This window comes from Bactrocera dorsalis, chromosome 5 (genome assembly GCF_023373825.1).
Source record: "Bactrocera dorsalis isolate Fly_Bdor chromosome 5, ASM2337382v1, whole genome shotgun sequence".
Classification (NCBI taxonomy): Eukaryota; Metazoa; Arthropoda; class Insecta; order Diptera; family Tephritidae; genus Bactrocera; species Bactrocera dorsalis.
The window spans coordinates 19,791,602-19,818,758 of record NC_064307.1 but is presented as its reverse complement, the minus strand read 5'-3'; the positions used below and the strand labels follow the sequence as shown (position 1 = coordinate 19,818,758).

The following is a 27,157-nucleotide window of genomic DNA, read 5'->3' as shown; positions in this document are numbered from 1 at the left end:
TGTTTTTTTATTTTTATTTTTGTTGTTTTGTTTTTATTGTTTCTGCTTCTTCTTCATCTTTGGCAGTCCGCGTCTTTTATTTATCGTAAAAATTCTATCACAATCAATGCTGTCCGGCACATCAGCGTCGTTCGCCAACCTCAACGTCATCGCCATTGTCATATTCTTTACATCGTTGTTATTGTAGTTATTGTTGGCCATTGGCATGACAGGTTCTAATATTATTATTTACTTGCGTGTTTTTGTTATTCTTGTTGTTTTTTTCCATTCCTTTGGTCTCAGCACAGATTGCGGCTTAGCTGCGGTCGCGGCTTTGATTGCGTTTTGAAAGACAATTAGGCTTTTTGCCTTCTCACACACATACCATTCTTTATACATACATATATGTATGTGTGTATGAGTGTGTGTGTCGCCTGGCATCTCACCGCTTGCGCATTCTGCTGGTATTACTTGACTTTTGGCGGCTTTTATCACTTTGAAGTTGTTTTGTACGCGCCGCGTATAATGCGTGCCGCCGCTTAGAGCCACACACCACCTGAAGATATATCAAGATATGTTTGTGTATATGTGTGTGTGTGCTGTGCCGCCGCAAAACCCATTTCACACTTTCTCAGCTAGTGCTACTAGCTGATCACTTAAACCGATTGTTTGCAAGTGCACCACCGGTTGGCGTCCATTACAAAATCGTACTTACGGACAAGAGTTGCTGGAAAAGTCTGTGGTTTTTGTATACTTCTCGTTCTAAGTTTAAATCCAAAGGTATTTATGTCAATTAAGCAGCTGATAACTGTAAAATAACGTGAGGCAATCGTAAGTTATCCCAAACGTTTTTTTGTTTTCAGCCTTAATACGAGTAACTTTTATAGGGTTCCGAAGCCTTGACCGATTCAAAAGACCGAGATTTTAAAGGCAACCGGTTCTAAACAAAAGCATTGACATACTACATATGTAGGTTATGGTTTCGCCGAGTGATCTAGATTCAGTATAAAGCCCTGATAGCACAACAAGAATCTATAAGGTGACTTAAGGTCCAAGAAACAGTCGAAATAATGACTTTGTTCGAGAACTTTTTGTATGAAATAGACAACTTAGTATGTTTACTGGTCAATAAGATATCGCTGTTAATTTTTTTTTAATTAAGGAGATAAAACTAGGCTGAGGATATAAGAGCACAATCTAAAATCCAGGATAACTATTGGCCTCTTCGAAACTTTAAGAAGTGTTTGGTCATATTTCCACCGAGGAGCAGATCAGAAAACTATTTTTTTTTTATAAACTACATAAAAGAAAAGTTTATCGAAAGCAAACACAAATAAAGATACTAACCAGTTTTTTTAAAAGGGACGCTACAAAAGTAGACCAATAGAAACAGCAAACGACGCCATATTTTTTCCAGCTCTTTAGATATATCTCTTCAGTATGGTTAGCCATTTCAATTTGGAAAGATAGACGATCAAACAACGAGTCGAAATTATTAAAATTTAAGACCGAAATTCAGAGTCAGTGGCCTCTACTTTGAGAGCGCTCCGTCCAATTTATGGTCGTCATAATCGTTAATATGTCACTGTTTTATTTGACCACCCTCGTTGGATACCTTTTTGTACTATATGTAGCTATGTCTTTCAGAATACAAACAGCCGTATCATCATCGCTCACTTCAACGGCTTCTTTTTCAATTCAGTTATATTTTGAACTTGGAATTCGACTAGCTGGACTTCATACCACTTAAGCAAGCATAAATTACGAACTCAAAAAAAAAACCTACAAAAAATAAAAATTTGAAAGAGTCAGAAATTAGTATTACTCCCTAGGCAAACAAGTTGTTGGATCTTACAAATATCAGAGACTAGTTGCGGATCAAGATGACTTCAGGTATTGAAGATATTCATAATATGAGAGCCAAGCAAGATATCCTTTAGCGGAACTTCTAAGAGCTGGATGCAACGACTATAGCATAATTCGACTGATATATATCAGGCGTCAGACTCTAATTATCAACATTTTTGGAATATAAATATAGAAGCTCGAGGACAAAGTTTTGAAAATGCATTATATTCATAATGCATATATGAATATATTTTCCCAGCGTCCCTATTTAAAACATTAGGTCTCCAACCCATTATACTGCCGATATATGTATGTAGATCGGAAAATGGCTACTGGTCTTGAATGACCCAGATTCTCGACATAAAACTGGTCAATGTCTCAAATGAATCCTGAATATATCTAAACTACATTCAACCTATAGAAAATCAATAATACAAGAATTAGTGTGTCACCCAAAGCTCCCAGTTTCCTGATGAAATGCTAGAGTAGTTCATCAAAGTACCAAAGTATTGTTTTTGGACATCGTACTCCTATATTTTACTCCAGTTAATCTTAATTTGATTATCCAAACAGCTTGAGTACCCCTGTGATTACTTTTATGCCAGCTCCACAGAACGAGCTCAAGATGGCGCGTGAAGTTTTTGAAGATTATTTTGCCAAAACATGTCACTTAACTAGTTATCTCGTTGCCGAGACTTTTTTATAGAGGGATGTGAACTCTGAAAGCTCCGAAAAAGAGAAATCAATTTCCAAAAAGGTCTTTAGGCATCTCTACCAAGGATTATTTTCTCGGAAATTTTCAGGAAACGGAAATCAATTTTCCAAGAGATCGTTAGGCATTTCTTTCAGAAAACATTCTTTTTAAACGAGGGTTACCTTAAATGGATTTTTTTTTTCTGCGAATTCCGGCAAAAGCGATTCGATTTTCGAAGACATCTTTAGGTATTTTTACCCGAAATCATGTCTCTTAAACCAGACTTATCTTCAAAGGATTTTTTCTATGAAAATTACAGAAAAGGGAAATCGATTTTCAAAGAGGGTTTCATTCAGAAATCATTTCTATTAAACAGGGCTTATATGATATGGACATTTTTCTCTGAGAATTCCGGGAAAAGTGAATAATTTTGCAAAGAGGTCTTTAGGCATTTATTTTAGAACTTATTCGTCTTAAATGAGGCCTTTGAATATAAGCCTTTTTTCTCTGGAGTTTTCTGGAAAGGAAAATTGATTTGCAAAACGGTTTTTAGGCATTTCTTTCAAAAATTATTACTCTTCAAAGAGGATTATCCTCAAAGAATCTTTTAATTGCAAATGTCATGAAAGAGATATTGATTTTCCAAGAGCCTTTAAGCATTTCTCTCCAAAATCATTCTTTTTAAACGAGGGTTAACTTCAATGGGTTTTTTCTTTGAGAATTACGGGGAAAGCGAATAGTTTTTAAAAAGAGATATTTAGGTTTTTTTCAGAAATATTTTCTCTTAAACGAGGCTTACCTTCAACGATTTTTTTTCTATGAGAATTTGGAATCGTTTTCAAAGAGGCATTTAGGCATTTCTATCAAAAATCATTTCTCTTCCACGAATTAAGAAAAACTTTAGCTCCTGAAGCTAGCATTGGATGTGAACCTTGAAGTTAAAATTCTCCAGCTACAGTTGAATGTTTTACTCATATATTTGGACAAAATTATCTCAAAACTACTTGGAAGAAATTACCTACACTTTATTTCAAAATTCTCACTTATGCGAAAAATTTAGGTCAAACTACAAACACACTTCAATCGATCACTAATCTATTTCCGAAAGCTGTCATATCAAGCGTTTTCGATTTTTCGAAAGCACACCAAACACTCAGCGAAAATAAGAAGAGATTTGTTTTTTTTGCCTTGCCACTCGCAAATTAATGCAATATGTGCGCGCGTTATGCCCAATGGGGCCCCCAAGGCAGCTAGCAGCCAGCCAGGCAGCCAATTCTGCGTGTTTTCTTCAAATTTCGCTTTGATCAAAATACACTTTGTCATTTCGATTAGCGTAATTTCGTTGCAGTAAAAACAAGCCGGCGAGTGAACGTGCAACGCAGCGCTTATGGTGTTGCGCGCCAGCTGTGTGTGGCACCACTTGTCGGCATGCAAAAAGCAAATTTTTCCACCTTTGATATTTCATTTCGCTTCATTTCAAAATTTGCCAACGAACGCGAGCGGCCACGATCACCGACTAAGGCGCTTACCGCGCGCGCGCGCGTAGTCTACAGATCGCTCGCGCCGCCCGTCGTCCGCCACTCGCGCTACGTTGTTTACTGTTCGTCGCTGCAATTACAAACGTAATTTGCAAAACATCACCACAAACTGTCAAAATTTCTTGACATTTACAAATTATTTGGCTTTTGCCGTTAAAACATTGCCCACTGCTATCGTTGTTGTTGCTGTTATTGCCGTTACAAAGTTGTCAGTGGACTGTTGCTGTTTGTCGCTTGCCGTTTGTTTGTGTGCCATGTGTTATATGGCGCACGGTTTTTAACTTGCTCTACAGCAAAGATTAGCAGCAACGGTTGGTTGCGCCGTACCGCGCGGCACACGTTGACAGTGGAAGCGCGCGAGTCGCTGTTAATTTGCGTCAACATACTAATAAACTTGAAGCGCGCCGCTCCAACCGTCGGTAAACCATAAAGCCATGCGCGGCGTCATGCAACGCTGGCATTAATTTTTCGTCGTTGTTCACATATAATAAATCCGCTGCGCGACATATTCGCGGAGCGAAATTTGTGATTGGACGCGTCCCATCGCGTCGCTTTGCATGCCGCGCTTGTCAACCGAAATGTCAAGTTGTTGTGAGCCAAAATCCATTTAATGTCCGCTTTGCGCTTTAACACACATGCACACATATACACGCATGTAAAACCAACCAAACGCATTTGGCATTGCAATGACGCGCGCAAGGTTCCAAAAATTGTGTAAAACCGCGCGGCACCGCTGGCGCGCGCGCCTTTGATTTGCAGCAAATCACATTTGCAAACATACATTGTGCGGCGCGGCGTTTTGTTGCAATTGCAATGCATTTGCATGCGTTTGCATGTGACATGCGTCCAGCGTTGTTGTTGTAGCATGATTGAGTGGCCAGTCAGGCACTCAGCCAATCGGACAAGTGCGCGCGCTGTCGCAGCGCATATTGCTTATTAAAATACATACCTTTACATATTTTCATATTTCTATTTTCTTTTAACAAAATATTTTTCCATTACAAGTCTGTGTGCATGCACCTTGATTTTATTTCAACTGATTTTCTAATTTTTTTTCACTATTATTTTCTTCGAAAGCTGTCAATAGTGATCGATGTGACCGCCGCGCGCTGCCGGTTTTCATGCTGTTCACCGCGCGGCATAGCAACATTTTACGATACGTGTTTTTCGGACGCCTGTCCACTGACGGCAGTTAGTTTTTTTCTTCATTTTTGTTGTTGTTGGTTTTTGTTATTCTAAATATATCACAGCATATTTGAAAGCAAACTGGATATCAATATTTATGCGCCGCTGCATGAGCGACGAAGCCTCTTAGTCAATTTGTGTATGCTAAAGGACAGAGGCGTGGTGTAGAGACGCGTTTGGAGGGTTGGGTTGAGAAAGTGATTTAATTATAGTGTGAAAATTGAAAAATTATGAATTTACTGGTTTTGAAAAGTAAATCAAACAAAAATTTTAAAATTTTCTTATTAAAAATACAGCCACATTTTTTTAAATTTCCAAATGAGGTAACAGTGAAAGCGAACGTGAAGCTGCCTACGATGCAGTTTATATTAAGTTTACTCCCATTCTCCCATTCAGCGCTGCTTTGCTCTAGCAGCTTGTTCGTTACGCCGCTCTCCAAGCATTTTTTATTGACTGTGAGTGTTATTATCTCATCTAAACGGTGGATCAGATGCTTGAATTCGATGTAAAAATGTCAGAAGTGAGAGATGATCTTTGCTCTATAAAAGTCAGTTGTAGAGCAAATTAGGGTGAGAAATTCGAAATATCAGTCTCCTAGACCTAAATCCTTCAACCAAATTTCTCTAACTAGTAAGAAGTCTCCACAGTTGTCCATGTACAAGTCTTAAGTTCCGCACTGAACTCGAGCTTCTTCGACTAGGCAGTAGACGAAGTATCCAATCGATGCAAAGGAGCTCTTCTTTGGTTTTGTTTTTTACTTCCCTCAGAACAACTGTTTCTAACCTCAATTACATCAGATTATGGTTTTCACATTTTGAATTCCTAAGCTTGAAACAGACTCCATAAACTTTGCTTAGAGCACCACAGAGAAACATTTAAGCCCGCCTAAAACACCGACTAGCTTGAATAAAAAACCAGAGAATGGTCTTTCGGAAGACTTTTTGATTTTTATTTCTACAAAAGTCGATTTTGGAAGGAAGGAGGGAACGTCGAAATATTTACACGACTTTTTTACACAGATTACATAGTAAAAGCCATCTCGTGGCTAAAGTTGCGAAGTGAATTTTGGCTGTCTCGGTTGGCGGTGCGAATTTTTTGATCCAAGGATGAAAACCGAACTTTATTTCGTGATTTTTGTACTCTACCAAGCACGACTTCTTCCAAGTTCGATATCTTATGTATGATTTTCACATTTAGTATACCTAAGCTTGACTTAAACCCCATAAAAATTTTCATAGAATACCACAAGGCGGTACCAGAACCCCGCACACCCCACTAGAGCCTCATTTATGTAAGCAAACACTTACACACACACACATAGTAGCCTACTATACAATCGCTTAAGTGCACCGACACTCACACCAACAGCGTTCGTATGCAGAGCAGGAATTCCAATTGATTGAGTGCCAAAGGTGTTTTCCTATTATTCCACACTGCATAAGGAACTCATCCTTGTCTGACTAGACCCCATTATTGCTATTGTTGTTGCTGCTGCTGGTGCTAGCGCTGTTGCTGCGGGCACTTGGCGTTATAAAGTGGCAATTGCCGGAGACTGACTACCAAGCTGGCTACCTACTGTGCATTGCATAACAACAGCAACAACAACGGCACTAGTAATAATAAAAGAATGCGATTACTTGTCTATATAATTAATACACGTGCAGCTGGATGTGTGTGTATGAGTGTGTGTGCAACGACTCATATCTTTACTGCTTTTATCCTAACTAACTTGACTATCAGCTTGCCCTTGCTACCTTTTCGACCACTATATACTAGTTGGGTGTGTGTGTGTGTGTGTTGTAGGTTTGCTAGCTCTGGTCATGCCTGGGCCATGCATTAGCTTCTATCATAAATTGTGGCTCTCTACTCTATTAACGCCTGTGCGGACGGACCGTCGCAAGGAGTGGCAGGCAGGTAACTTATATAATCTAACCTATAGGTGCATATACATATGTGTATATGTGTTTGTGGCTGTATATGTACAATATGTATATGCATGTATGTAAGTATGTATGTATGTGTAACTATTAATATTTGGCTGGTGTGGCGCTGGTGGCACAATAGTTTAGCTAGAAAATATGTTTGCTCGCCTATATATGTATGTGCATGTATGCGTGTGTGTGTGTTTGTGTAGAAAAAATGAATTATGATTTGCTGCCATTTAATGATAGCATCGCATTTTGATGACTTAGACTTTCAATTTACTTGAATTCTTATTATTGGACGGACGTTCGGCGCCACAGTTGACAGCTGGAATGCATGCGCTGCGTCAATGAGTGGTTGCTGCTGTTGTTGCAAGTGAGCACAATTGCACGAGCAGGTGAATATGCATGGCTTGGAACAACAACAACAACAACTTTAATAGTAAAAAGGTGAAAAAGAATAACAACAACAAACACAATATGGAAAAATTACAACAACAACAAATAAATTATACCAACAACAAAAAAATTAAAACTACATCAATAACAACAAATAAATTGTGAAAAAAATATAACAACAACAAATGCAATATGAAAAATTACAAGAACAACAAATAAATTATAACAACAAAAACAACAACAAAAAATAAATTTCAAAACTACATACAACAATAACAACAAATAAAATTTGAAAAAAAAATACAACAACAACAACAAATAAAATAGTAAAAACCCTCACTCATCCTAATTGCATGCGTCCATTTGTTGCACTCGCTCTTACTAAACGATCTTCGAAAGCAATTGCGCCAAAGTAATGGTTGGTTTAATTTTAATTACAAACCACAATACTGCAATTACAACGCTTTTATGCTGCAGTAAAGCAAGAGTGTAAAAGAAAAATTGTAAAATTTTACTATTCTACATTTCTTAGAGCAATTTTGTTGTAATTACTTCTGGGTTATCACCCTTGCCAATGCACTTCTATCCAATTGACGAAGTTTCCAAATGAAGAAATTCGTAGACACACACACACATACACTTCGTGTGGGTGTGTAATTTTGCGGTTGACCGAAAGGAAAACAGACACGAGCCGAAATGCAACCGCAAGCGCGCAATAGGTGGACTCGACAATTTGCTCATTTGAAAACAATTAGAAGACTTTGAGTGCGTTGAGTGGTCAGACAGGTGGGTTTGAGTGAATGCTTTAGTATTTGTATGTGTGTGTGTGAAGGTTTGCTAAGTGACAAACCTTGTTTGTTGAAGAGTGTCTCCGGTTTGACCGCAAGTTTGCCAACTTGTGAAGATGATTGAAAAGTGCGGTTGCAGCAATTAAATTAAATTGTTTTATTACACAATTGAAATACAGTTATATTACAGTAGTTTATATATAAGAGTTGTTTATGAGTCGTTAATCGTTGAAGGGTGGCACATTGAACAAATAAGTGGTATAAGTGAAATGAACTGGTAGAATTAAAATTAAGTTAGATGGCAGCTCGCGGTGATTGTGATACTACTGCCAAGCCATAAAGCGGGTTTCCACAGTTAATGAAGACTCGGACCAAGAAAAGAGAGCTTTAACGTATAAAACGTCCCTAAACAGGCGAGCGAGGGCGATACAATGCGGCAGTCAGGATATGTAACCGACTCGAGTGCAAGTTCAAACTAAAGTAAGAGAACGTGAGACGGTTTGCCATTAGAGGGTGAAAAATTGCGTATAGATGAGTACATCACTGAAAGAAGCAGGCGTTTGACAGAGATCGAGTACCCGCGAAAAGAAGTATGCGTAGGAACATAGCTGAGAAGCTGAACGTTAAGCACGAAGAAGAAAGACCGACTACGTCCAAAGCAGCGCTGGCAGCAAGTGAGATAGTGAAATGACATCTGACTCTGCTGCTCACTGCCCTCAGTGAATCGCTTGGCCTTGGACAGATGAAGATATTGGAAGCCCTCTTCTCGAAGATAAACTCAGAAGCCAAACGCATCCATGCCGTCATTTGATGGACGATAGTTTAAACGAAGTCAAAATCCTGATCCTAACTGAAGATTATCATACCTCGTTGAACATGCTCTGCGCTTACTATACAACGTCAGAATCAGATATGCCGACTAGCGACTACATGATATTGAGCGTTGCGAAATTTTAAAATGAAGATGGAAGCTGAAGTTATATCCTTCCAATTGTTAAAGAGGCAGATGACATTTTCTATGCCAGGTTTGATAAGATGGCAGGGAAGGTTGGAAGCGTGTTCCTTTGGCTCAAGAAATTCCACTGCGCCGACGACAACAAAACCACGCTGGAGACTGGAGGTGAAGTAAAGCAGGACAACTATATTTCATTTGAGCATGTAAGCAATATTTGGACATAGAGCATGGTTGAGGGATTTCAGAAAAGATGAGAAACTTTTTTCAGCAGAGGAGTTGTTTAATATAGTTGCAGTAACTATTTAAAAAACGATCTGCAGAGCCGTTCCTCCGACCTGATACACTACTAGAAGAAAATCGATATGATTTCTGGTTAGCCCTATCCACCAAAGCAATATACCGTGTCACAAGTCAGGGTAAACGATGGCAAAAATCCTAGAATTTTTGTGCTTCGAACTTTCCCTCGGCGGTTGAAGCACAGCGGGAACACCAAAAAGGTTACATCGGTTCATAGATCGCGATTTCGAAATTAACGACCGTCCGCGTGAGGCAAGGCCAAAAACCTGCGAATTGGAGGCGTTGTTCGATGAAGATCCGTGCCATATGCAAGAAAAACTTGCCTTAGCATTGAGAGTCCCTCGCCAAGCCATTTCAAAGCGACTACATGAGCTAGTAATGATTTACAAGCACGAAATTTGGATTTCTTATAACCTCAAATCCAGGAGAGGCACGAAGAAGTGATACTGCTACAAGGCCTAACGTTGCCAAACCCGTTAAAACCTACCTGGAAACGATTAATTTCGAAGTCCTATATCATCCGCTATGTTACCCAGATATTGCATAGTCTCTTCCCTGTCTGGCTAAGAAGCAGTTCAATATTCAAGACGACATCGAAAAGTGGCTTGATTCTTGGACAGTATCACAAGATGAACAGTTTGTTCGTAATGGTTTTCGAGCTTTGCAAAAAGATGACAAAAGTTATGACTAGCGATGGGCAATACTTCGAACGATTCATTTCTAACCATTTCCTTACAATAAAATTGCATTTTCATAAAAAAAAACAACGCGTCAGGAAACGGCGGATTCAGTGAAATATCTAAGGTTGGATCGATTGCCTTATACGGCTGTAGAGGAACCATTGGCAAAAGCTGGGGTCTCTCACCGAAAATGGTCCTATGGCTCTACAACACCTTAGTCAAGCCCATTATGTTCTCTAAAGTCTTTATATAGTGGATCACACTTGCAAAGAAACTCGAGATGGTTCAACGAGCGGCGCTCATCAGCATGTATGGTGCACTAAGCTCCACTCCAACCATGGCACTTAACGTCCTCTTGCACATAGTGCCCGTAGACATTATAGGAAAGAGTATGGCTGCGAAAGTTGCTATCAGCCTAAGAGAATCTGGGTTCCTAAAAGAACATGTGTCTGAAGACTCAGAAATCGTCACACACTTCATCTACATACCGGATCACTTGGATCATGGAGTCACCAAACCGAACTCTGGCAGCTTCTCCTCTCCACATACATAAGTATACCGGCGAGGGAGTTGTGGGTTGGAAGAAGCCATTGGAGGAGAGGCCAATAAGCTTCTTACGGATTATAATATAAAACCCAGCTTAAGGTGTTGCTTTGAAATAGTTTCTGATAAAAATTTCAATATAAATAAATAATATAAGAGTTTAAAAATATTAAGAAATATAACAAAATTTTCTATCCCAACCATCACGTGAGTGCACTCCCTAATCAGAAAGCAATAAAAGCACGTTCTTTTCGCCAATTTTATAAGCTGCTCGTGCAAAGTTCAGAAAAATGCGAAAATATGCGATAAAATGTGACTGCGAAATTCACTTCGTGCACACCTTAGTGACGCACACACCGCACAAACGCACATATGCAACTAAATATATATATACATATATATATATATATGTATGTATATGTGGGACCGCAAATAAACAAATTTAGGTAGGTGAAGTAAGCAAATAACAAATGTTTAAGCAAAAGCCTCATGAGACACACGGCGTAGCGAGGACCATCGGATCGGAGACCAAAGACCAGCGTGCCGAGTGCCAACAAATGCGATAATAGTTCAAACAACAAATACTTAACTACCAGAGAAACAACACTAAGCCAACAAATGAAATGCAATCGAGTCGAGTCAAGTCGAGCAAAAGGTAAAGGTAAAGTTAACTAAGGTAACACACACACACACAAACAACAACCACAGCAAACACTTAACGCACAACGCGCATTGCAAACAGGAACAACGGCAGTAAATATACAACAACAACCACAACAAAAACAGCAATGAGTGTTACACCAAAGCGCACAACAACGACAATTGCGACAACTAAGCAAAAAACGGAAAGCAGCCAAGCAAATAAAAAGTCAAATATAAGGAAAACAACAGCAACAACAACAACAATAACGAGAAAAACAAAATTGAACAAAATTACATTAAATTGGCTTCAATTATTGCATTAATTTGGGATCTGTGCTGCTTTCCGGCTTATCCGTTTTTTGCCAGCATGTATTTATGTATGTTTATATGTGTGTTTATATGTATGTATGTGTGTATATATGCGCCTTGTGTCATTCCTGTGGCGCTGCGACTTCCTGAGCCAGTCTTTTAGCAGCCTGGCTGACTGACTGACTCAGCTTGGGTCGAGCCCCTAAGAAAATACATACATACATACATATGTATATAAAACATATATATTTATACATATGCATATACATACGTGTGTGTTGTGGTCCATTTAGTCCATAAAAGGGAGTTGTGGCGGCCAAAGTTGTATTTTGTATTATTATTTTTATTTTATTTTGTTGTTGTTGTTAGTTGCTGGCATTTGCTCGGCGAATTGCGTCAAACAGCAGTAACAACAACAAAAACTGTAAAAGCAAACGAACACCAGTTATTTGTCGCACGAACCAAATAAAATTTTAGGCTGTATACATACATATATGTATATGTATGTGTGCGCGTGAAGGCTCATATATAAATAGAAGCAAGGCTTATCCAGAGTTTGAAATTAAAGTGGAGCCGCAAGTGAGTCATAGAGTGGGGAATATTTGAAGAAACGCATGCATATGAGCATACACACATACATACATACACATACACACACATAACACTAAATAAATATGCCTGTTTGTGTGTGGACGTTGTAAGAATCGCAAAGAGGCGGCACGAGATTAATGCCAATCGACGTGCAATTTGCACGATTAGTTGTTGTTGTTGTTGCTTTCATTTTGTGGCACGATGCATTTCTGGAAACCAATTTAAAAGTCTTGCATTTATTAGCACACCAACATGCATATATACATACATATATGTATATATATGTATATTATATGTATCAGTCTACAAATGCAGACACGTAAGTACTTTGGCTTTGAGGTGTCTCACGGATGTCGAAAATCTGTTTTAGTTTGTTTAATGCAAAGCATACATTGTAAAGGCATTATAGTCATATTATTACTTATATATGTACATAAGTCAGTTGTTGTTGCTTTGCGCTTTTCATGCAGATGTTAAGGAAAAAATAATTCTTTCAAGAAATAAAAAGCAAAGAAACATCGCGTGTTTGCAGCCAACTAAATATGTTACATGTTCTTTTTTAATGAACTGCTGGAAGACTTCTTACGTAAATGAACAAATCTCGAATATAAATGCCTCAATTTCGAATGAGAGAACATATTGTTTTACAACCATTAACTTGGGAGCTTTACTAAGACTCTTTGACTCCAAGGGTTCAACGAAGTGTTGCATAAACAGGAGAGGACAAAATAGATCAGGGGTTCTAGTGCATTTCTTAAATTTCGTTATAAACTAATATCTATATCTTAAAATGAAAGGCGTCAAAATACAGGTTGTATAAGAACTAAAGTCGCTGGACCTTTCCAAGCGACACCGCTTTGCTCTATGGGCTCTTGAAAAGTTCCAAGAAAAATCCGACGTTTTCAAGCTAAATTTTGTTCAGTGATGAGGCCTATTTCTGGCTCATTGGGTGTGTAAACCTGAAAAGACTCAAAAGCTGTAATTTCATCCAAAAAATTCAACAAAATTTTGATGTGGTTTGTGGGCCGGTGAAATCATCGGTTCATATTTCTTTAAAAATTATGCCGATGAGAACGTAACCGTCAATGGCGAGCGTTATCGCGCCATGATAACTAACTATTTGATGCCTGAAATAGAAGCTCGTGATATCAGCGGCATTTACTTTCAACAAGACGGCGGTACTTCTCACACATCGCATCACACAATGAATTTATTGAGAGAAGACTTCGTTGTGCAAATAATTTCACATTTTGGGCCGGTCGATAGGCCACCAAGATCGCGTGTATTCTGTGGGAATATATGAAATCTGGAGTCTATACGGACAATCTTATTATGACTCCGGCATTAGAGCAAAACATCACGAGTGTCATTCGCCAGTTACCAGTCGAAATGCTTGAACGAGTCATCAAAAATTGAACTCACCGGATGGACCATCTGAGAGCCACGGCTAACATTTGAAAGCGATAATCTGTAAAATATAAATGCCAAAGGATGTTCTTTCGATTGATAATAAAACTTCCATATTAAATTTGAAATTTCTGGGAAGTTTCTTTAAAAAAGTAGGTAACCCCGAAATGGATCATACTTTATATAGTATCTACATATATGGTTCAATTAAGAATATTCTTCGAAAATCTGAAGTTTTTTTCGGTAAATAGTTTCGGAGATATATGATATCGATAAGATTTTTTTTAATTTAATGTAACCGGTTCTCAAAACTTAAAACACTATGAGAAAAATTTCACCAAAACGGCTGTACCGATCGATTGGAAATTTTTCACAGACCTTTTTTGATATATACATATATTAGGTTTAATCGAAAGCTTATGATTTTTGTTAATATTTCAAATTTTTAAGTCACTCTGAAAGGAAAATTTTTTTACAAAAAATATTTTTGTTTTTTGAAAAGTCGACATTATGGCAAAAATTGAAATTTTGACTAGTTTTTCGATTATTATCTTTACTAGTTTATAAAAATTATTTTTATTTTTTTTGTATTCAGATCTGAGTTTATTTTAAATATAAAACTCTTCTTCACCGCCAGACAGCTTTTTTGGAAGTTTTCTGAAGATCGGCTACGGTTTCAAGGGAATCCAAAATTTTTCAAAATCTCTGATTGTTAAAATTAAATTTTGTAAATTTAGATCTTGTAAATTTTCAAAAATAGAAAAAAAATCTCAAAAATAAGTATTTTTTTCTGGCTTATAACTGTGGTATATAACAAGGTATGCTATTTTTTGGCAACATTTTTCAACTAAAAAAGGCTGAGAACTTTTAAGAAGTTGAAGAGTGAAATTTTGGCTATAAATATTATTTTAAAAAGGCGCTTGTTTTCAACTTTTTATTTTCACATAAATGACGTGGGAAAAAATTATTATCGTAGCCTAACAGTTGGGCAGTAAAACACTGAGACTTTAACTGAAAAATTGACTAAAAAATTAACTGCAAAACTACGATATCAGAAAATTTAATAATATTTTAAGTTTTTAAGTTACGTCAGCAGTATTTATCTGATCATCTGATTTATTTTTATACAAAAAAGTCGAAGGTCGGAATAACAAATTGGAATTGAAATGGTTGGTACTAAGTAAATTGCTCCACTGCCTTCGACAATTCTTGTGACAACCAACCGAATTCGAGTGACATTTCTTGAATCTTCAAATATCTATTTATATGGAGTTCAACTATTTTTTTTTCTTCTTAAAGCTTATTTGATCAGGATTTCAAATTTTTTACCGCTTATAGATATACGATTTATAGAAATCTGAATAATCACACTGTACGTAAATATATTCAAAATTATTAATGAGCTCATAGCTTATACATATGCATATATATATAAAACATAGGTGCTTTTAGAATTTATATGCTTGCGGCCTGACACATTTTTTGGAGGTGTTCCTGAGATCGCCTATGAGTTCAAGGGAATCCAAAATTGTTCAAAATGAATCTTCGATTATTAAAGTACAATAAATTTTGTAAATGTAAATCTGGTAAATTTCGAAAAGAAAAATTGCAAACAAACTTGTATATTAACATATTCCAAATAATTAGTAAGTGGGCCATATGAGCTTCCATAACCTAGGTGCTTTTAGAATTTGCATTACTTCAATTAAAGCCGAGATATTTTTTAACTGATAGAATAATACCTATATATCGTCGGAATTATGTGCGATTTTGATATTTTCATAGTTTCATGTATTTATTAGCTTTTCTCATGAGCTATTTCAGTAGAAAAGTAATGCGATTTCAATACTTTGTGTTTCAGCAAGCACTTCGAAAAAAATTAGGAAGTTTTAACATTCGACTTATCGTAAATATTCGTTTTAAACACTAATCAATTCTTGAAAGGTAAATAGAAAAGGAATAAGATGACAGCAATTCGACGAATCTTTTGTCATACGGATTACTAATCTGTGAAACATAATGACTTTGTGACAGATTTGACATCTTCTTGCTGAATATGTTCACAGCTAAATATACTACTCAACAAAGCTTAAAGAAAAATTTGCCACAGACGTGCTAAAAGATCTGTGGAGTATTTGAGGTATCCTGATATCAAATTAGAGTTCAAAAATTTTCCATCACGTACGGCCATTTTTGTCACTTTACTAAATGGTGTTGGTTTTAAACCTATCCAACTTCACAGATTTTTCACTATTTACACATTTTAAGGATTCTCTAAGGGATCAAAATATATAAAAATAATATAATTTGCTAAAGCGCACTTTGCATTTGTATGCTTATGGGGACTGATTTAAAATTAAGTTCTCAAAAATTTTGGTCGAATTCGTTTCATCAAGCTTTTTTTATTCAGTTTAAAAATGGTTCAGAAAAGAGTTCATTCTCAAGATTCACTTTAGCAAATATTTATTGCACTTAATTTTGTGTGAGCATTTTCTACTCGAAGCAGCTTAAGCCGATAGCATAATATCCGTCAAGTTTTATTAACACTCAATTGGTTATTTTTACTATAATACTTTTACTTTTGAAGTCAAAATGAGCCTTTGTAGAATATGGCATACGAACATATTCGGAAATTGGGCAACTGAAAACAGTATCCCAAACAGTGGGTTAAACTTAAGGATCGCAATTTCGTTTATTATATTATTATATACTAGCTAAAGGTATTATTATATATACTTGATAGTATATACGAAAACTAGCACCTCAAATTTTGAGATATTAATTTGAAATTCTGCAACTGTTCCTTTCTTCATAAGGATTTGTTCTGCTGATATCAGACTACTATTGATATAGCTGCCATACAAAGTGACTTATTAAATTTAAATCCTTGTAAGGAAAACCTTTTTATTTGACAACATATTTCTAAGAAAATTGAAACAAATTATTTTCAAAGGCGGTGCTACAATCTTCGAAAAAATCACTTAGATCGGACTACTTCTTCCCGAAAATTCACAGATTATTATCCGAGGCATTGTCACAACCTCCGAAGAAATTATTTAGATCGTACTACTATATCATAAAGCTGCCATACAAGCTGACCGTCTAAATTCAAGTGTTTGTAAGGAAAACTTTTTTATTTGTTATCTGCACGAAATTCGAACCGAATTATTGTCCAAGACAGTGCTACAATCTCCGAAGAAAATACTAAGATCGGAAGACTATGTATATCATATAGCTGCCATACAAACTAATCGATCTCAATGAAGCCCTTCTTTATTTCACAAAATATCTTCACGAAACTCGGCACAGATTGTTATACAAAATATCGTTAAAATCTAGGAAAAATTTTTTCAGTTCGGACTACTATATAATAAAGCAGCCAGACAAAATGTCATTTTAAAAACAAGATACATTTTTTATACACTTTGGTGCTATAAAAAAAACACCAATGAATGGTATTATGGCTTCGTTGCAATTGAAGTTAAACTTTTTTCCTGTTTTGAACTGAATATAACGTAAAACCCAAAGACCTATGAAGGCGGTATGGAGCTATATCCTAAGACTCCGCAAATTTATTCCGTATGCTCAAAAATTGCCTTAGTTTGTTTGCGTTATCTTTATATGGTCTGTGCAGATCTTCAAACTTATTATACTTTTGAATGTTTTTGAAATAAATCATTATCCAATATGTTTCAGATGTTTGAATGAGTTGAGAATGTTCAGAATTTTCCATTTCTACGAACTTTGTGGTAAACATCACTTAAATCTGCATAAACTTCGGAAATTTTTTATAAAGTTTGAAGTGTATCCTGATGTACTTTGTACATATTTAGCATATCACTCAAGAAGTGTGTTTTCAGAAGACTTTTGTTTGCAAAATTTGGGAGTACATTCTTTCATATAAACTACTTATTCCTTTCAAGACTAACAAAACTTGCTTGAATTTGAACTTGAAGAGCAATGATAAAAATGAAAAATATTTCAAAAAAATTGAAGGTGAGATCAATTGAAACGAAAGGGACCATCTAATGGATGGTATCTCATTAGACTCCTCCTTTGTTGACTGTTATCCAGCAGTTGGATCGCAAGTACGTTATAATGGAGCTTCAATTAGGAAAGATAATGACTTCTGTCATTTCTTTTCCTATAATCACGTAAGCGGTCAATAAAGAACGATTACAAAATTCTCCTATAGCTTCTTTTAGAGACTCGATGCACGACGTCATTTCTTAAGTCTTCACTTAAGCAAAACTAAGCTTTGAAAGCAACTATCAAGTCAATCTAACGCAATTGCAAACTAAAAAAACACTTTATAAGAAGCCCAAATAGATTTTCATCACTGAGAGTATAGAATTTATGCAAATTTCTTTTGTCACAGCAAATATAATCGAAGCCAAGTCAGCACTCACCTCATTAAAATGCAATTTTTATTGAATTTCCTTTGACACTTGTGTTTGAAGTTTTTTGTTTTTTCGTTTTTTGCACAAAGTTTAATTAACTTTTTCATTTTCATTTTTGTTTTTTGTTGTAATTGCTGCAAGCGTTTGATCATCGCTTGGCTTTGAAGTGCCGCCGGCATTTATTATTTGTTGCAGCACTTAAATGCGGCGCAAGCAAGCAAAGACACCGTCGCCGCGGCAAATCGAAATTAAACAATTCGTCACCGCAAACGTTTTTATGTTTTTATTAGGTGGCAGCACATGGCAAATTAATTTTTCGTTTTAATTTTTTATTACAATTTGCATGTGAAATTATTGCCAATGTTGCACTGATGGAAATGGCAATATTTTATTTTTTTATTTTTTGTGATGATTATTATTGTTGTTTTTGGTTTTATATAGAACACCATAAGTTATGTGACGTTTATAGTTGCAGGTTGCAGTTATTTTCGCTTTATTTTTTTTAATTTTTCCATTGTAATCACTAAAAATGTTGAATTTTACGCCAAACTAGTATATGTGGCACTTGCAACATCACCGTTACATCCACTTGTGACTTTACTAAAGTAACTGTACGAGTGTCAGCGTGACACGGCAAATGGCCAAAGTAAACCTGCGACTTGTCGTTTGGACGAAAGACGAAAGCGAATCGGCAAAATGCTAAATGCAAAATGTTGCAGTAGTGGCAATGTGGCTGTGGCTGGTTTGCCGCCGACGCCGCCGTTCGATGCGAAAGCCCAATTGCGAATGCGACATTAACTAACGCGCCTGGCGACCGACCACTTTGTCTTATACTCCACTTCGCTCCACTCGCTTCACTTGGCAGCGCTAAGCACCTGCATGCCCATGTATATGTGTATGTATGCGTGTGTGTGTGTGTGTCAGTGTGCACTTGGCAGCATACACGAGCGCATAACAACTTTGACGAGAAATATGTAACTATGCATTTTTGCATTTGCACATTTGCATGTGCATGTATGTGTGTGAGTGTGTGCGTGTCGGTGTTTCAGCGTTGCGTGCGGAGTATTTCAGTTCGCCGAGTTACGAACCATATCGAACGCTTTGTGTGAGTCTATTTTCAAAGCACTCCAAAGTCAAAAGCCGCTCGAGCATTGTCTGCAAATATTTTCCAACGAAACGAGCAAAAATATGTGCAAAATGTTGGCAAAATAGAAACGAGCTGACGTGTTGCGCTGCATGCCACCGTATGGCAGGCTTTGTTGCATTGTAGTTGCCGTTATATAAGTACTGCAGTTATTTGGCCACAAAGCCTTAAACACTTCACTAAAATAACAACCGAAGAGTGCGCCGCTGTTGTGGCAGGCAGCAAATGTGTTTATTGCAAGGTGTAAGTAAATGTTGCAAGCCACATTTTAGTGTTGCAGTGTTTAGTTTTGTCGAAAACAACTAAATTTCCAATAAAAAAATGCACTACTTTTACTTTTGTTACTTGCAACATGGCTTGCAACATGCGTTGGTTGCCTTCGCATGAGAATTTCATACTGAATTGGGCTACGCGCCTAAGTTGCATACGTGAATTTTCGCCACAACCACCAAACAACGACACCATCAGCGCCATTAAAAACAACAAAAGAACAACTTGCAACAAATTACACCACACTGCACTCGGCAAGTTGCTCAGAATTGGTGAGATCAATTGTTGCCATTACTGAGCTGTTCTCACAGTTGCCGTTGTATTGCATTGCTGTTGTTGTGGTTATTGTTGTTGTGTGGCAGTGTGGCATTCCACGTTGCTCGTTGCGTGTTGCAGGTGAGTAAAAGGACCTTGCTGTTTCGTTACGGTATAACATGGCAAAAACAAAAAGAGTTTAGCGCCCAGGAGTCGGAGAGCGTGAGTAAATTGGCAGTGTCTGCTGAGACAAAGGATTATTGGCGGATATTGGTCGTTGATACATGTACACATTTAGGAATATTGGCGTCATTATTCAGACATAGGTGTGTTTGAGGCAGGAGGCGGGTTGGCGGTTTCTCTTTGCGAATCATACAAAAAATACAAAGTTTTATTAATTTTCTATGATTTTTATTTATTTGAGAGAGAAGGTTACACTGAAAGAGGGTGAATAGTACAGAGCTTACAGCATCTATACAGACGGATCAAAAAATACTAATTGAGTTCGAACCGGAATCTATTGCAGGGAATTGGATCTCAGGCGACACCTTAAGCTTCCGGAATACTGCAGTATTTTCCAGGTGGAAGCCTTTGCGGTCACGAAAGCAGCTGAGATAGCTAACAAGGCAGTAAACAACACAAAGAAGATCAATATAGCGTCGATATTCAAGTAAGGCAATAATATCATATCGTATATCAAAGAATGTCCTAGGAAACATGACGACAGTAGATATGAAAGCTGCCGGAAAGCGAAATAGCTGCTAAAAATGCCAAAAGTACCAGCCAATTGGGTACCGAACCGGTCCGTGAAACACGAAAGTCACTAAATACAATGAATTTACGAAAGAGCTGATAGACGGATGCGGGCGAGCTGGAATGCCTTAATTACACGCAAAATCTCCAAGAGCATGAGCAAGATACCCGAGGAGAAAGACACATGCTTTAAACTACTGGCAGCACATGCTAGCCGGATGGACATGAGTAACAGAAATACTTGCAGAATGTGCTACATTGCCTACTGATAGAGACGCTGGAATATCTTCTATGATTCTGTACATTTTGTCAAAAACTTGACTTAGATTTCTAGGAGATCCAGAGACTAGATGACTAGAGACTAGATGAAGTATAAGCATTAGATATCAAGGAGCTCCTAAAGTTCTCAAAACTCGTTGACGGCCTTCATGACAAATGTTTAAGCTCAATTATCAAGACTCTGCGGCCTCACTATCGATACCTCCTCCAGTGTATCGTACCGTGGGACTCCAGATGTTTATAGCGTAGTCTTGCCAATGTGAAACAAGTTAATAATAGAGTAATTGTTTCCCTGGTGCTTTACTCTAGATATTTCCTGCAGTTTTCCCGATCTGTCAGCCACATTCACATGAATTTTGTGTACTTCCGATCTACCGTTTTGCACCCAGGTAGCTCATTCCCTCGGATTTTGATTTTCTTTGCCATGCTTCTATTGAGATCCTGATATAAAAAAGCATGGGTTTCCCGATGTTGATCATGTTTTTGGATGCTTGTCGTACACTGTTCTTGGCAATCTCGCCCATTTTATAGCTTTCGATGCCTTTATGGCCTCGCACCTTGTAGAAGTGAAGCTCTTTGCTTCTGGCAGCACTTTCCACTGCTGCCTTGCTTCCAAAGACACTTCTGGCCGATATGCGATACGGGGTTACTAACTTGATTGCTGCTTGGCTGTCTAAGTAGATGTTGACTATGGAACTGCCATTAGAGGCCAGCTCCACGGCTTTCGCAAAAGCAAAGGCCTCAGCTTGAAATATATTGCAGTGGTTCGGAAACTTAAAATGTTTCCTTATGCCTAACTCTGTATATTCCCACAACAACAGCCTTCTGCTCATTTTAGTGAACCTCTATTTGGCATTACTAAAGACCATAAGGCTAATGTGTGGCGTGACAGCCAGCCAGTATAACCTAACCTAGCTTCACATGTAGTTTATAAAGTGATAATAATTTAATAAACCGACATAATCAAAAATTTTAATAATCACAATTTTTACATACCTGTTTGTTTAAAAAATCATGTAGTTTTTGTATTCAGCTTGGCGGTTGGAAGAATCTGAAAAAAATGTAAATACATTTTTTAGTTTAGTTACTTACAAAAAGTTTGTTGTATATTTTTGAACATTCTACTATAATTTTCTTATAAAAAAAATTATTACTGAAAATTTTATTGTTTTTTTGTTATTTTTTGAAGTTGTTTCATATAAACGTTTCTTGAAAAGTGATCTTTGGATATTTTCATTCTTTAAAAATTTTTATCAAGTTTTACTCATTGCTAAGGATATCCCTGTGAATGCAAATATGATTTTGCAAATTTTTTAAAATACTTCTTTTACCCTTTCGTGATTCAAAAACTTTCAAATGAATACACAAATATTCAAATTGAATTATCCAAAAATTATTTTGTCTCATTCAATTTATCACTTCAAGCAGACAGCGTCACAACCCTTACAACTACCCTTTATTCTTTATTGCCACATCAACACTTCTGCATACAAATATACCACAAATATCTGCCCCAAAAAGCACCCACATATCCTTGCTGCGCCATAGAATAACGCATATGAGCACACACAAGTTTATATGTGTCCCACTAAGTTAACGAATTTTCGGAAGCCCACACCACAAATTCCGACAACCACACTACCATATCCACTAAACCACACACACACAGAGACAAATGCGTTGAAGAGCAGTTCGCAAGCGGCAAAGTCACCACACACCTGATAACTAACGGCATGGGTGCTTTCGTGGTGAAGCAAATTGTCGCACACCAAACACTTCGTGGCTGGAAGAGCTCAAAATGGACTTATTTTGCTATTTGTTTGCTCGTTTGTTTGTTGAAAAGCATTCTTGCGCCGCCACGAACAAAAGCAACAACAGTGTGTCAAGCGTTCATCCAACCATTGAACTGGTTCGTCTTTGGTAACGAAGCAACGTCGCAACGGAGCCACAAGTGGCATGGAGTTGTCCTCTGACAACCGGTTCGCCGGTGGAATTCGGCTCATACAGGTGCTCTCGAGCCAGTTGAAGTGGTGAATTGCTTTGCTTGACTGTTTTAACCAAAAAAAAATTCAAAATGGAGCTTGCGCAGTTTGAACGCTGCTGAAGGTTCGCTCTTTTGTTGCATGCGACATAGTCAAAAGTTGCACGGTTTGCGAGTATGTTTCGACTAGAGTGTCTTGCAATGGAACATTCTAACTAAAGAGCATTTTTAGTACTCGAACTATTGCTGTTTTGGTCAGCATAGAGGACATGCATGTGATTATTAATGGTTAAAAAAGTTAGGAGGAGGAGTCCGCGACATGGAGTGTAGATTTGTTACAAATCGGAGCTGTTTTGACTCAGAAAGGTATTCAAATTAATGTCTATTGCCATATCTCTAAAAATATTGCAAAACAGCAAAATTTGAAAATTTAGTGCAGCCACCTAATTTTAATACTTCATTAAAAATGTATTTAAGCGTGAAAACTTATTTATTTTATTTTTAAATATATATTTTCTTAATTTTAAAGCAATTTGAAAAACAGTGTTGCCACCTAATTTTTTTGTAGAATAAAAATAATTTTAGACATAACAGATTTTATTAGCTGTTGCTAAAATAACATATTTTCTTGATTTTAAATAAATTTGAAAAACAGTGCTGCCATCTAATTTTTTTATGTTAAATAAAGATAATTTTAAACATAACAGATTTTGTTAGCTGTAGCTAAATGAACATATGTAATTTCGTAACTTTTAAAGACAGTGTTGCCACCCATTTATTTAAATATAATAAGACATAACACATTTTTTAGCTGTTGCTAAATTAACATATTTTCTTAACTTTAAATAAATTTGAAAAACAGTGTTGCCACCTATTTTTTTAAATTCAAAAAAAAATAATAATTTTTGACATAACAGATTTTCTTAGCTGTTTTAGCCACCTACTAAATATGTTATGTTATGCCATGCGTTACTATGTTATGCGTAACTAATTACAAGTAAGCGTCCACATCTCTATAGCAATGTGCATAATTTCACGCATTACTTGCAACAAATAGCAAACCGTGATGGGAACAAAGTTACTCATCTAACACACCCCTCAAACAAAGCGCATTGTTATTGTTTTCAAATTTAATGCTTTTCAAAACATACTAAACCCACAAATGCAAATTGACCAAAATGCGTACGCTTGGGAGCATTTTGGAATTTTTGTGGTCACAGAATGACGACAGCGCGGGCAGGAGGGGAGCTGCGCCTAGCGATGGGACCGGCGGTAATGGCTACCAAACAAAATATGCAACAAACAACCGCTGCAGGGCCACAAGCGGTTGCTGCTAAACCGACACTTAAAATTGAAAACTTTTCTATGTGCAACAACAACAAATATTTGCATGTACATATGTATGTTTATCTACGTAATCTCCGACTGGCATATTTTCAAACACGTGCATCACAGTTTTCTATGTCCACCGCCGATACTATACATATGTATGTATGTCTGCATGTTTGTTTCGAGCATATCATAGCCTAATGTGAGTATTTGTCTCTGACTGCCAATTTAGAAATTTACATAAATATTTTCACATGACCGCATTTGCAACAAAAACTCCAGCCAAACAATACAACTACAACTGCGGAACTCTTTAGAGCAGATTTGCATACAATATATATCTATATCTCACTCTGTATATATCACTTGTATTTATTTACTCATTGCATTTATTTATTTTCGTTTTTAGTTGGCCACTTTGTTGCTGATGTTGTTGTTGTTGTGGCGCTTCAGCAAATTTACTCCTGCGGTCTAATTTAGCCAAATTTACGGTTTATTTAATCATAGCGCAGAGCATCCGTTATATCGGCCGCATTTTCCGTCAACTGGCCATCTTTGGCCCAACAATAGCTCAGGTGAGTCTGTTTCATAACTGTACATATATACATACATTTAGATAGAGATGTGTCGAGTGTGTGAGCAACTAAAAAGTTTTATTTACCCAATTATCTCATATTAAATTCGGAAAAACTTTTATTTTTGTAGTTTATTTGCTACAAGTGAAAGTAAGGCTTTAGTGTGCCCGTCGTATAAGGTACTTTATAACATGGAGCTTTACATTTTCGAAAATTCAAAATTTAGAAAATGGAGAAAACAACTAGTATTTTTAGGTATTTATTTCCTACAAAATGACAATGAATTTTGAATTCAAAAATTTTCTATTTTAAATCTGATTTGGGGAATTAAAATTAGATTTTTAATTTTTGAAAACTTTTAGTTTTGAAATCTTTCAATTTTGAAAGTTTTAATTTTTTATTTTTTTAATTTCGAAATTTCAAATATTGTTTTAATTTTGAAATTTCTTATTTTCGAAATTTTCATATTTTTAATTTCGAAATTTTTATATTTTGAAATTCCTTAGTTTTGAAATTTTTTAATTTCGAAATTTTCGTATTTTGAAATTTTTTAGTTTCGAAATGTTTTAATTTTGAAATTCCTTAATTTTGAAATTTTTTAATTTTAAAATCTTTTAATTTTGAATTTTTTAAATTTCGAAATTTTGAAAATTATTAAATTTGAAATCTTTTAATTTTGAAATTTCTTAATTTCGAAATTTTCAAATTATGAAATTCCTTAATTTTGAAATTTTTTAATTTCGAAATGCTTTAATTTTGAAATTTCTTAATTTCGAAATTTTCATATTTTGAAATTCCTTAATTTTGAAATTTTTTAAAGTCGTATTTATACCGATGAAAGTTAGGTTTTTATTATTTGAAAATTTTTTGTCTTTAAATTTCATAATTCTGAAATTTTTTAATTTTTTAATTTTGAAATTTTTTAATTTTGAAATATTTTAACTTATAATTTTTTAATTTTAAAATCCTAAAATCGTATTTATACCGATGAAAGTTAGGTTTTTAATATTTGAAAATTTTTAGTCTTTAAATTTCATAATTTTGAATTTTTTTTAATTTTGAAATTTTTTAATTCTGAATTTTTTTATTTTGAAATTTTTTAATTTTGAAATCTTTTAATTTTGAAATTTTTTATTTTGATATTTCTTAGTTTTAAAATTTTTTATGTTAATATTAGCAGACCTCGAGCATTAAAAATGCACACGAAATTATGTCCGATTACTTCGCAGACACACTGTTTCACGAACTAAAAATTTAAATATGTAAGTATGCGAGCAGGCTGCTTTAAATTTGGAATTTATTTTCGTGGTGTGCCAAAATTTTGACAGCTCTTCAATGGCTTCACACACACACACACGCACACATGCATGTATGGCAGCAATACTTCAACTTCAACTTGAAATCTACAGTTTCAGCTTCATCGAGAAGAACTTAAGAGATGACTATGCTGCACTTGATATCAAAATATAACTTAAAGCCTCGAAAAAAAACGAGAAGAAGCTTATACATGGTTGGATGTAAGTTTGTGTGTATATATGTGTGTGACAGTGTGTTGTGGTGTGGTGCGGTGCGCGTGAGGAATGACAACGAAATTTGATCACTTTTAGTTTGAACCGTAATAAATCACTCGCTTGAGTTGAATTCAGCGAGTATGGTTTAAACGGCGACAGCAACAACCAAAGCAACAAAATACCAAAACAAAAAATTATTAACATGAAAACACCGTGAAGCATACCAAAACCTACAAACTATATGAGGATGTATGTATGTGCGTTTGCGCCACATTTTGTTGCACGCATCATTGCGGGTCCACAATGTTGATCCGTCTTGTAAATATGACTCCGCATTAAGACAGCCGAACGACAACGAAACCCGTTCCTTGATATTATTTTCGGTTACTGTCAGAGCAATTTGTTTCGTTCATTTTTGGGCAATCTCTCACTTTACGGCAGGAGGAGTAGAAGCAAAAAAGAGAAACAAAAATCCCGAAAAAAGTTCAGAAAATAAAAAAAAGGTCCAGAAAATAAAAAAGGTCCAGTAAGTATACAAGAATCTTGAACAAGTCAAAAATGCAGGAAAGCAACAAAAACTCCAGCAAAAAGACAGTTTGACCGCAGTTTCCAAGTAAAATACGAAAATAAAATTTGTTGGGCTTTCTGCCGGGCCAAAGTACCCATTCCAGTTCGTTGAAGCCTGTTTGATGACACACACTCCACACGCAGTGCCACAACCGCACATACCGGCATAAGCGCTGCTTTAATGCATGCGTTCATGTATGTGTGTGTGTGTGTGGCTTAGGGAAGCTTCCTGAGAATTTTTGTTGAAGAAAAAGAGTAAAAATCGCACAAGAAACTCCCAAAATGCGAAAATGGGAGTAAAATGAAATTATTTCGA

General features: G+C 36.3%; 1 long non-coding RNA gene across 2 annotated transcripts in view; it reads right to left on the bottom strand.

Moving 5' to 3' along the window:
• LOC125778597 (uncharacterized) overlaps positions 1-27,157 on the bottom strand; it is an 81,554-nt gene that overhangs the window by 28,715 nt on the left and 25,682 nt on the right. Inside the window, exon 2 of one of the 2 annotated variants that reach the window (XR_007422796.1) lies at positions 21,875-21,929. This is a non-coding gene — a long non-coding RNA (uncharacterized LOC125778597). Of the gene's footprint in view, positions 1-18,186; positions 21,839-21,874; positions 21,930-27,157 lie in introns of those variants that run through there. The other variant, XR_007422795.1, reaches the window with a different exon arrangement.